Source organism: Podarcis raffonei, chromosome 14 (assembly GCF_027172205.1).
Source record: "Podarcis raffonei isolate rPodRaf1 chromosome 14, rPodRaf1.pri, whole genome shotgun sequence".
In the NCBI taxonomy this organism is placed as follows: Eukaryota; Metazoa; Chordata; class Lepidosauria; order Squamata; family Lacertidae; genus Podarcis; species Podarcis raffonei.
In genome coordinates, this window is record NC_070615.1 from 48754308 (window position 1) to 48760307 (window position 6000).

A 6000-nucleotide genomic window follows, 5' to 3' on the forward strand; every position below is an offset into this window, starting at 1 on the left:
AGGAAACAGGAAGTTTCCTTATACTGAGTTAGACCAGTATATATATAAAAAAACTTTGTCAATATGAGACCAAACTTCCTTTCACATTTATAATCACTATTTCTAAATTTGCATCTTCCATATAAATTAGAATACGCAAATTGTTGTTTGTTGCCAAAGGCAGCCCACTGTATATGCCAATGGAATGAATGTATTGTATTTTTTGCAAAAAAAAGTCCCCTTTTAACTCTGTTAAAAATCCTAGCCTCTTTGTTCAAGAAGAGAGAACCACTTGGGTTTGACTGCCCGATTTTGACTGTCCTAAATATGCATTTTAAATGGAATTTAAAATCTTTCTCCCTTTTTTACTCCCTTAAGTTTTCTGGGCATTTCTCACTAACGTCCAAATAAAGGAAATTATGTAGGATGGCAAGTTTATGCTGAGCTGCCAAATTTAAGTAGCAAAAATGGCGGCAGGCCTAAGCTGCTTCCCTCCACCAATGTTTTGTATTTGAAAATAGCGGGAAGTCTGTTGCATGGCACTTTGGGCAGAGCTCACTGTGGAAAGGTGGCGTGTAAATAAACTAGATCAATCCATCAAACTGGTGTCCTCTTTTTTCGGCAATGTTCTAGTAGCCGCTCAGTTTCTCTTTATGCCTTACTCTTGCATAACAGCTATTGACATTTTAAACAAGAGCAGGCAAATCCCTCCTGCCCTGCTATCAATGGCCATCTTCTGCCAAGTCAAATAAGGTGTTTGGACTTAATCTTCAAAACAGAAACCGTGGCTGTGCACACACCCTGTACAGATGTACCTTGGATCTCAAACGCCTTGGCTCCCAAACAAATCAGCTCCCAAACGATCGAAACCCGGACGTGAGTGTTCTGGTTTTCGAACGATTTTTCGAAGCCAAACGTCCGACGGGGCTTCCGATTGGCTGCAGGAGCTTCCTGCAGCCAATCAGAAGCCGCACTTTGGTTTCCGAACGTTTTGGAAGTCAAATGGACTTCTAGAACAGATACGCCAGTGTGGTGTAGTGGTTAAGAGCAGTAGTCTCGTAATCTGGGGAACCGGGTTCGCTTCCCTGCTCCTCCACATGCAGCTGCTGGGTGACCTTGGGCCAGTCACACTTCTCTGAAGTCTCTCAGCCTCACTCACCTCACAGAGTGTTTATTGTGGGGGAGGGAGGGAAAGGAGAGTGTTAGCCGCTTTGAGACTCCTTTGGGTAGTGATAAAGCGGGATATCAAATCCAAACCCTTCTTCCAAGGTACGACTTTACATTGAAAGCACATGATTATCTTCCCTCGCCCCCCAAGAATCCTGGGGCCTGCCATTTAAGGGTGCTGAGAACTGTAGCTGTGCAAGGAGTAAAACTCAGCTCCCAGGATTCTCTGGAGGGAAGCTGTGTGCTTTAAATCCACAGCCCAGCCTTCAGGTGTATTTCTGCCCAATGACCCCAGAGAGGCAATCCCAGCTGAGCCCTGGAGATAGCTGAAGGTTGAAGTCCAAATGAAACCAAGGCAGCCTTGCCACTGGAATGCAGTCGCTCCCTCCTGAAGGCAATTAAAAACCCCCAACGGTGTGGGTTTAGTGATAAACAATTAAGAGTAATTTAGCATCTAATCATCCTGCAAATATTAACCAATTAACCTCTCCTGCCCTGATGAGGTCGGTAAATTAATATTAGGAGGGCAGGTCTGCCAACGCTTGCAGTTTTCTCGTGGGGGTGGAACAGATCTGAAGCAGAGATGTGGCTAGCCCCAAATCTTTTGCCCCAAATTTCCTGTTCCTCTTTCTCCTTTCCCCATTACAGTGGTGCCTTGGTTCTCAAACTTAATCCGTTCTGGAATTCCGTTCCAAAACCAAAGCGTTCCAAAACCAAGGCGTGCTTTCCCATAGAAAGTAATGCAAAATGGATTGATCCGTTCCACACTTTTAAAAACAACCCCTAAAAGAGCCATTGAACATGAATTTTACTATCTCACGAGACCAATGATCCCTAAAATGAAAGCAATAAACAATGTACTGCAGTCACACAATTAATCAATCAATGGGTAGCTGAACTGGGTTCCACATAGTCACACAAAGCCACTTCCACCCTTTGAAGGAGGTGGAGTTGCGAGCTTCACGGCCCTACCATGCGCGCCCCGCGCGATTGGGGGAGATTCCTGGCCGCATCATCCCATGGCCAGCCAATTGGCTGGCTCAGGGGGCGTGGCCTGCCCTATTTAATGCAGGACGCGGCTGGGAATCTCCCTCTTTGCCGCCTGCCAGCTGTTCCTGCTTTTCCCACCCTCCCGCCCTATAAGGTTTTCATTCCTTGACCTTCCTATGGACCTTGGTTGGTCGCCGTTGAGGGGCCTGGTCGGAATTTTCCCACTTGGCAAATTGGCACCAGCCACTTGGTTTTTCACCTACCTTGTAGCAAATCGTCACAACTTTCTGGGTACTGGCGGTTAGGCATTGGTATAGTTCTGTAGATGGAAGAGGGGAGGTAGCGCCATCACCTGCCCAACATATTGAAGGGTAGTCTGGTAAAGGATTCTGGGAGGCTTGGCCCTGTCCGAAGCCTGGGGAGGTGAGGGCCTAAGGCACGCCCCCTATCCGTGACCTGGGGGGAGTTCCTAGTTGATGTGCATCAGCAGGACTCACCCAATGGTGGTTAACCCTTCCCGGACTTCAAGCGGACGGGCTGAAGGCCGATATAGTCGGTTAGGACCAATGCCTAAGCCAATACCGTTCATCACCTGTAACCAATAAAGTTGTGGCCTTATTTAGCCCATTAACCTTAATAATTGTGTCATGTGTCTTTATTTCCACTGGGGGAGGGGCAGGAACTCGCCACGCAAAAAAAAAAGAGAGCCTCAAAAACAAAAACACAAAATAAATAGCAAAAGCAGACAGACCTCAGCGTAACACTCAAAACGGAAGTGTGGAACTCAGATCGGAAGCGTAGCACTCAAAATGGAGCACGTTCGACTTCTGGAAAAGGGTTTGCAAACCAGAACTCTTACTTCCGGGTTTGCAGTGTTTGGGTTCCAGGTTGTTTGAGTTCCAAGGTGTTTGAGAACCAAGGTACCACTGTATTTCTAAGAAATTTCCTTGCTGGGTGGCTGGGGCATGTTTCAAAGCACAGGTGAGTTGGAAGAAGAGCCTTCTGGATCCGACCAACGGCCCACCTGGTCCAGCATTGTGAACAACCAGACCCCTGTAGGAAACTCACAAACAGGACCAGACCACAAGACCAACTCTCGCCTCCTGCAGTTTCCAGCAACTGAAATTAGGAAGCATCAGTTTCTCTGGTTGTGGAGACAGAGCAGAACCAGCCAGCCATGTTGTTGTTGTTGTTTAGTCGTTTAGTCGTGTCCGACTCTTCGTGACCCCCTGGACCAGAGCATGCCAGGCACTCCTGTCTTCCACTGCCTCCTGCAGTTTGGTCAAACTCACGCTGGTAGCTTCGAGAACACTGTCCAACCATCTCGTCCTCTGTCGTCCCCTTCTCCTTGTGCCCTCCATCTTTCCCAACATCAGGGTCTTTTCCAGGGAGTCTTCTCTTCTCATGAGGTGGCCAAAGTATTGGAGCCTCAGCTTCAGGATCTGTCCTTCCAGTGAGCACTCAGGGCTGATTTCCTTCAGAATGGATAGGTTTGATCTTCTTGCAGTCCATGGGACTCTCAAGAGTCTCCTCCAGCACCATAATTCAAAAGCATCAATTCTTCGGCGATCAGCCTTCTTTACGGTCCAGCTTCCACTTCCACTTCCAGCCAGCCATGCTTTATTCCAAAATACTCCATTATACCCCACCAGATCATTCTCAGCCCTCATTGGGCTGTTTTGTTCTCTCTCTTTCTCCCACCAAGGTTTTCCCCCGTCCTTCAGATTTTGGGGTCCCCCTCTTGCATCCCGATATCCTCCTCTTGTATTTCAATGACCCCATTTTTGCTAGAGTGCTCGCCATCTGGATTGGTTATTAAACAGTTATAAACGCTAGGAAAAAAAATGTTTTATTATGATTATTTATTAAAGCAAGTGGGGCATGGCTTTTCCACGCCAAAAGTCATGCGAGACCAAGCTCTGCCCGCCTCCCAACGCCCCCCCCCCAGCCACTCCTGGTTTAAATAACATTGCTAACAAATATCTCTATTCCCTTTCTTCAAGGAAACATCCCTTTTTATCTCTCAGCCCCTCTGCTTTCCTTTCTCCTTCTTGCTCCTTCACAGGAAGCGGAGCCTGAATGGAAAAAAAAAACCCGTAGCAACAATTAAGAATTTCATTATGATACAATAGGACAGTTATTGCGGCGGCATAATTATTAAGCTATAATTGCTAATTGTCTTATTAGCATTTAACAATTATGCAAATAATGGCAAACAGGCTGTAATAGCAATAAAATTACTCCTTTTATTTTTACACTAATAAAGAGATTGCAGATTGCGGCGATGGCCATTTTGCTCTCCAGAGTTTATTGGGAATGACTCATGAGCTGAATAAAAAAAGCTCCAATTGACGCTCTGTGTACGCGGGGAACTGGGGGGGGGGGGTGTTCCTACATTTGGGGGCGGGGATTGGCTCTGTTAATGGGTTTGGAGTTTGGTTTCCCAGCTTCTTGGTTCATGTGGGATCTCATCTGCATCTTTGCGGGGGAATGAGGCAATCTGATATTATTATTATTGCTTTTTCTATCCCACCTTTTTCTCCCAGGACCTCAGAGTGGCGAACCTAGCAGTTCGAAAGCACACCAGTGCAAGTAGATAAATAGGTACCGCTCCAGTGGGAAGGTAAACGGCGTTTCCGTGCGCTCTGGTTTCCATCATGGTGTCCCGTTGCACCAGAAGCGGTTTAGTCAGGGGTCAGCAAACCTTTTCAGCAGGGGGCCAGTCCACTGTCCCTCAGACCTTGTGGTGGGCTGGACTATATTTTTTTTGGGGGGGATGAACGAATTCCTATGCCCCACAAAAAACCAAGAGATGCATTTTAAATAAAAGGACACATTCTACTCATGGAAAAACACGCTGATTCCCGGACCGTCCATGGACCAGATTTAGAAGGCGATTGGGCCAGATCCGGCCCCCGGGCCTTAGTTTGCCTACCCATGGGTTTAGTCATGTTGGTCACATGACCCGGAAAACTGTCTGTGGACAAACGCCGGCTCCCTCGGCCTGAAAGCGAGATGAGCGCCGCAACCCCAGAGTCGCCTTTGACTGGACTTCACCGTCCAGGGGTCCTTTACCTATTTAATCCGCACAACAACCCTGTGAGGTGGGTCAGGCTGAGAGGCAGTAACCCAGCTTCCAAGGTTCAAGGATGAGGGGGGATTTGAACACTGGTCTCCCAAGTTATAATTCAGCCTGGGGAGACCCCAGGTCAGCTCTGCAGGTCTGCCAACTCCTTTTCCATCATCAGGGCAAAGCCTTCGGCAATGCTTCCTCCTTGGCCGGACGCTGGTAAAAGGTCAGAAGTTGGCAGGACGGGTGGGGAGCTATCCAGCGGCAGGCAAGCCAGATTCGTCATTCTGAAGCCGTCCGGGGAAATACCTAGGCGATTAGCCTCGGATTTCATTCCAGGCCCGTTGTGGGCACTCAAGTCGTTTGCTGAAGCTGCCGCGGTCAGATGTGAACTGTTAGTTTGACTCCAGAGAATGCAGCAATCTCTGTGATGGGAAACGAGCCTGGCCTGATGTTTCGGAGGAAGGAAGCTGCAGATTCAGAAGCCTTTCTTCCCGCTACCTGGTCGACTGCAAGCAAACACCAAGTTTGTGACACCGCCCCCCCCCCCCAAATATATAGGGCCGGACACTGTTTGGCACATCTTGGAATGCACAAGCAGGGCGGGATATGCTAACCCTTTTTCACTTGTCCCCATCATCCGTACATTTAATAACAACAACAACAACAACAACAATAATAATAATAATAATTAGCGTGCCTCTGAACATGGGGCTCCTGTTCAGTCGCCATATCTGCTTGCTGTTGACAGAACGGTCCCTCTATGGATTTGCCCTCTGTTTGAAAGCCACCTG